This window comes from Erinaceus europaeus, unplaced genomic scaffold, assembly GCF_950295315.1.
Source record: "Erinaceus europaeus unplaced genomic scaffold, mEriEur2.1 scaffold_608, whole genome shotgun sequence".
Classification (NCBI taxonomy): Eukaryota; Metazoa; Chordata; class Mammalia; order Eulipotyphla; family Erinaceidae; genus Erinaceus; species Erinaceus europaeus.
Genome location: NW_026647428.1, coordinates 66242 through 72623, shown reverse-complemented (window position 1 = coordinate 72623; position 6382 = coordinate 66242).

The following is a 6382-nucleotide window of genomic DNA, read 5'->3' as shown; positions in this document are numbered from 1 at the left end:
CCCCTGACATTTCTCCCCTCTGGGAGTCTGGACCCAGATTCTCTATGGGGAGCAGAAGGTGGGAGTTCTGGCTTCTGTCATTGCTTCTCCTCTGGACATGGATGTTGGCAGGTGGCTCCACACCCCCAGCCTGTGTCTGTCTGTCTCTAGTGGAGCAGGGCTCTGGGGAGGGGAGGCTCCAGGACACACGGGCGAGGCATCTACCCAGGGAGGTAATTGTGGAACCATGGTAGTGGCAGGCAGATTTCCCTATCTCCATTCTAAGGCATTCCAGCAGCTACACCTCTCTTAATAGCTGATATTTTATGAGTGTCTTGATTTCCTTGTGAAATGAGCAAATTACTAATGAGTTTGGTCGATGCCATGAATCATCTCACTGTTGCATGTCTATGTATTGTGATTACAGAGAGAGAGATCTGCACAAAGAATACGCCAGGTTGAAGAAGCTCTCAAGAAATGTGGGTTTGCCTCTCTACAGAGCAGCAGTCTTTATTCCCATAGGCCCCTGCGCCTGTTGCAGATAATTCTAGTTACCTAATAACTCTTGAAGGGTAACAACTTCCTGTCTGTGGTTTCTGACATTTGCCTCTAGAAAAGTTTTTCTGGAAGTTGGTGAGAAGTGTACTAGCAGGAGAGAAAGTGTAGGTGCGCTGATTTTCATGACAGACCCTGAGGAATGCATTTATGCCTTCTTGGTAACCCGTGCTCACCTGACACGGGTTTCTGTGCATGTGGAAGCAGGGGATCTGAGACTGATTTTTAAAAGCTTTTTAATCTTTGTTTATTGGATAGACACAGACAGAAATTGAGAGGGAAGGGGGTGATAGAAATGGAGCGAGACAGACAGACAAGACTGCTTTCACTATAGCATAGCAGAAAGTGTCTGTCTATCAAAAAAGAAGCTGAAAACTGTGTATGATGAGGTTGTCCAGAGACAGTTTGTATCATTCTTACTCTGTGGCAAACGTATCGTTATTATTATATTGATGGTTTATAATAAATCAGTTGCTGACACATGTGCGACATTTCTCAGTTTTCTACAAAACACTCTCCCACAGCCCAGGGCCTCCTCCACCATCAGCACCAGATTTGAGAATGCCCCCCCACCCCCAGAGTCCTTGACTTTGGGGCAAGACACCAAACCCAGTCCACGTCCTGTCTGGCGTTTCCCCTTCTCTCCCTCCGGAGTAGGCCATCCTCACAGGGATCAGGTGGTGTCTCATTGCTGTCTTGATTGACATTTCTCTGATGTTCAATCAGTGACCGTGAGCATTTTTTCACGTGTCTTTCGGTCATCTGAATGTCAAGACACCTGTTCAGATTCCCTCCCCAGATTTTAATAAGATTCCTGGTTGGTCTGTGTGTGTATGTGTTGGTGAAGTCTGTGAGTTCTTTATATGGAGGGGATGTTCCAGAAAAGATAGCTTAGCATGCAGAGGCCTGTATTCAGCCCATGGCCTCATTATTCTGCGTGGCCAGCAGATAGCTCCTCAGACAGCTGTGGATGGGGCCAGAGCTCAGGCCACAGCCGGTCTGACATCTGATGTGACTAAGGTGACACTGCAGCCATGGGTCTGCTGAGCTTCCTCGGGTGCTGCTTGGAGAGAACTCACAAGCAAAGAGTGTCTGCTGGAAGAGAGCTATCAGGGGTCAGGAGGAGATAGCACAATGGTTATGCAAAGAGACTCTCGTGCCTGAGACTCCAAGGTCCCAGGTTCAGCACCCTGCACCATCAGCCACAGCTGAGAAGATAGATATCCAAGTTGCTGTATGCAGCAGATATTTCTGTTCCATGAGCTCCCCTCCAGCACCATCACCATTCATCCTCTTGAACAAACCATTGTACCTTCTGCTAATTTCAATTCCTTTGATGTGCCTTGTAGCTAACTAATGAAAGACGAGAGACCCCGTGGCCAGGCTGCACCACACAGGGCTTCTTCAGGCTGTGGGTCAGCTTAAGCTTCTCCGGACTCCTCAAGACCATACGTCTTAAGTCATTGTCTCTTAAGTCATTATCTCTTGTCCCTGCACTTACACGTGTGTGTATTTCAGTCATTCTCCCTTCACCTGATCTGTGGCGTGTAAATATCTTCTCCCACTCCATAGGATGGCTTTCTGTTTTGGCGATGGGATGGCCTTCTGTTCTTTTTCACTGTGCAAAGCTGTAAAATCCGATGCAGTTCCACCGACTTCTCTGTCCACTTTGCTTGTGACGCTGTGCCAGGGACTTGCACTCGTGCGATGCCAGTGGGCAGCTCCCTGCCCCAGTCTTCATTCTGTGAACGAGAGAGAGAGAGACATCACAGCACCACTCCAACACCCACAGACCCCAGCATAGTCCGTGGTGCTCCATTGTGGTACCAGGCCTCGAACCCAGGACACAGAGGACAAGTGCTCTACCACTCAGCCACAAACAGGGACCAGACTTCTCCCTCCTAAACCAGGAGTTTTTGTTCATTTGTTTTGTTTCTTGAGATATTTCACCGTTATGGGGAGAAGCCGCCTCAGCAGCCACCATGGTCTGAGGTGGTGAGCCCAGAGAGCACCCTGGGGGGGGGGGGTGCAGCTTTCTCTCCTTTTTTTAATTCTATATGTGAATTTTAATTTAGTAATCAAAAGGAAAAAAAGAACAAGACTGAACGTATTACATTTCACCATTATTTAAGCAAAGTTATTTTAATAACTTCTTTAGATAAATTTTTACCTTCTCTTGTATGAATAACTGGTCTGGAGAAGCATGGTGACTATCTTGTCCAGGAAGATAAACCACAACTATTTGTGTCTGTGATGATGTGTGTTTCCCTCTTGCTGATAACCTGTGAGTCTTTGTGTCCGCAGAATAAGGTGCTCTTTTCATTTTTTTTGGAAACCAGTCAGTGTTTATTTATTTACTGTTCAGATGATTACTCAACCAGCCCATATCTGTGACCTTAGGAGAACCACTGCAGTTGCCAGTGGAGACGATGGGAACACAGACCTCTGGTGGCGGGAACGGGGGTGATCGTATACCCCTGGGGTCCGGGTGGTCACACACCTGGCTGAAAGCACATGTCACAATGTGCAAGGACCTGGGTTTGGGCCTCCACTCCCCACCTCCAGGGGTAAAACTTCATGAAGCAGGGCTGCAGGTGTTTCTCTGTTTCTCTCCCTTTCTATCTCCCCCTTTCCTCTTGATTTCTGGCTGTCTCTATTCAATCAATAAATAAAAATAATTTAAAATTTTTCTCTTAAAAATAATTATACCCCAGCTATCCTACAATTTTGTGAATCAATATTAAACCACTAATAAAAAGTTAATTAAAAAATAAAATAAATGTTTAATTAATCAATTAATAAAAACTGTTTTCTTAGTAATTCTGGGAGAGGAGCTGGAGGAGGTTGGTGCTGTGTTGGTGAGGGGCAGACAGCGTTTTCTCTGTTTCTCTGCACATCCTTGAAACAGCGGGCCCAGGTGTGTAAGTAATTGCACCTGTGAGAGGTTATTTCAGGAAAGAAAAAAAAAAAAAAAAACATCTGTTCTATCTGGGGTCAATGTACAGACAAAAAGTTGATTAACATCCTGGTGTTAATACGAAGCAGGGAGTGAGAACTCTTAAGGCAAGAGAAGTAACACAGTACTGGTGTGGCAGACATGTGTCACTAAAAATCTCAGAGGGCCCACGTTCAATCCCCAACACCAACCCAGATATCTCTCCTCTCTCTTCTCTCTCTCTCTCTGTCCCTCGCTCTCTCTCTCTCATAAATAAATAGATAAATATTTTTCTAATATATTTATTTTGATGCAGACAGAGAAGTTGAGAGCGAAGGGAGAGACAGAGAGGGGGAGAGACAGACACCTGCAGCCCTGCTTCACTAGTTGTGAAGCTTCCCCCACTGCAGATGGGGAGTGGGGCTTGAACCTGGGTCCTTGTGCACTGTGATAGGTGAGTTCTACAGGATGCACCACACACACCCCCAGTCCCAGACAAATATTCTTCAGTGACTGGAGTACTAACTTTTTTATTGGGGAATTAATGTTTTACAGTCAACAGTAAATACAATAGTTTGTACACGCATAACATTCCCCAGTTTCCCACATAACAATACAACCCCCACTAGGTCCTCTGTTATCCTTCTTGGACCTGAATTCTCCCCACCCACCCACCTACCCCAGAGTCTTTTACTTTGGTGCAATACGCCAATTCCAGTTCAGGTTCTACTTGTGTTTTCTTTCCTGATCTTGTTTTTCAACTTCTGCCTCTGAGAGTGAGATCATCCCATATTCATCCTTCTGTTTCTGACTTATTTCACTTCACATGATTTTTTCAAGGTCCATCCAAGATTGGCTGAAAACGGTGAAGTCACCATTGTTTATAGCTGAGTAGTATTCCATTGTGTATATATACCGCAACTTGCTCAGCCACTCATCTGTTGTTGGACACCTGGGTTGCTTCCAGGTTTTGGCTTTTACAAATTGTGCTGCCAAGGAGAACTACCTTTTTAAAGTACCCTTTTCAAAAATAATGTATAGCCGAAATATTTCATTGATCATCAATTCTTTCTCGCTGTAGTTTTTCAAATTAATCAGTCTTGCTCCTACTTATGATGGAGAAACTGAGGCTTGGAGCCTGCTCAAAGTCTTGCAGACAAGGACTTCTCTGCCTCTCTGAAAGAAAAGGTGAACTTAACTGAGAAAATGTGAAAGAAAATATAAATAAATGGAAAATCATTTTCATGGGCTGTCAGTGTTTTAAATCTGCCATTTTCACAAAATGAAACAATGGATTCCATAAATCCCAATCAATACCCTAGAAGAATTTCAATGAAATGTGTTTAGCTGATTCTAAAAGGGTTTTTAAGTGGAGGAAATATGCAAGATGCTATTGAATTTGAAATGACCAATAAGGAAAACTATAATAAAAAATAATAATAATAATAAAAGCAACAGATAATAAAAAAGACAGATAATAAAAAAGCAACAGAGAGCTAAGTAACTGAAAAAATATCGGGATAACAGTGGTAGGTTGGGGCCCCAACGGAGACACTCTAGCTGAAGCCCTGAAATGCAACATCAATGTATTTGAAATTAATAGGGAAGGATGAACTGCTCAGTGAATGACTAGAACAATTGACTGTTGTCATAGGGCCAAATCAGATTATGCCTCACTGTAGTTACGGCAGAAAATCAAGACGGCCTTTCTATATAAATGTGGAATGAAAAAGATAAAGCACTCTAAGAAAACATGGTATTTCGATAGTTCCAGCTGGGGTGTTTTAAATAAATTGAGAGATCATGAGGAAAAAGACTATAAAGGGTTGTATTGGTTTGTTTGGTTTCATGGAGGAAGGACATCCAGAATCAACTAGGTCACTTACATTTGTCTGTGTGAGCCTGAAGGTACCCAGAAACGGGATGATTTTGTGAAAATCATAAATAAAAAGGCAAATCACCGATAAAAACAAGCAGAATAAAAGCAGATGCCGGACCCTGAGGGAAAAATAATGGTGAGAAAAGAAAATGTGTGTGCGCCAAAGACAAAGACCCACTTCAGATCCATGTGAGTGTTATGGTAGAAGGTCATGAGCATAAATACATTTTCCACAATGCAAAGGGCACAGATCTTATGAAAATGTGCTCAATCCCGAAAGAGAATCAAATACCAGACAAAATGAGGGCACTTCCGGGAGGCGTGTCCATGGAGTAACCTTAACAGACCACAGCTGCAGACTGGCCTCCCCGGGGACACGGAGCCTCCTCAGGTCACCTGCAGCCTCGGGCCTGACAGGTGGGTGTCACTGGGCCCCGCAGGGTCTACGGCTATGCGATTAATAGGGCCCTGAGACACCATGAAGCTGGTCGGAGCAGGTGTGCTGTGGGAAATTCTAAACCCTGGCTTCTCAAAGGGAAATAAGAGTCTATCCGCCGTGACTACAATAAGAACTAACTAGCGTCATTTCACACTCCTTAAAAGACTTCAAGGAACCATTCCCATCTTTTATTTTTAAATCCCTATTTCTCCTTGACCTGGAATCGCTAAGACTTTGTATTCCCTGATGTCTCTCCCCCCGGACCTCTTCCCCCATTCTACTGCCACTGCTGGTTTCAAAACGCAGGACTGGCTGCCCCTGCCATGTCCCTAGAGTCCTGCCCGCCACCCCTTTCTGCAGAGCTGGCTAAGCCATGGGGCTCCGGGGCAGAGGGTGTGGCCCAGGTCTGCGGTCACTCCTCTTGCTACGTCCTCCCTCAAGTCCAAGGCCTGAGCCCACGCCCTGAGTCACCATGGGTCCCCTGCCTTTGGGACAGGCTGACCTCTCTGTTTCCGAGGTGCAAGAAGTCCCCATCTGGGGCAGGTCACACAAGCCTGCATCCCCTGATCAAAGACAGCTGTTCTCAGCCAACCGC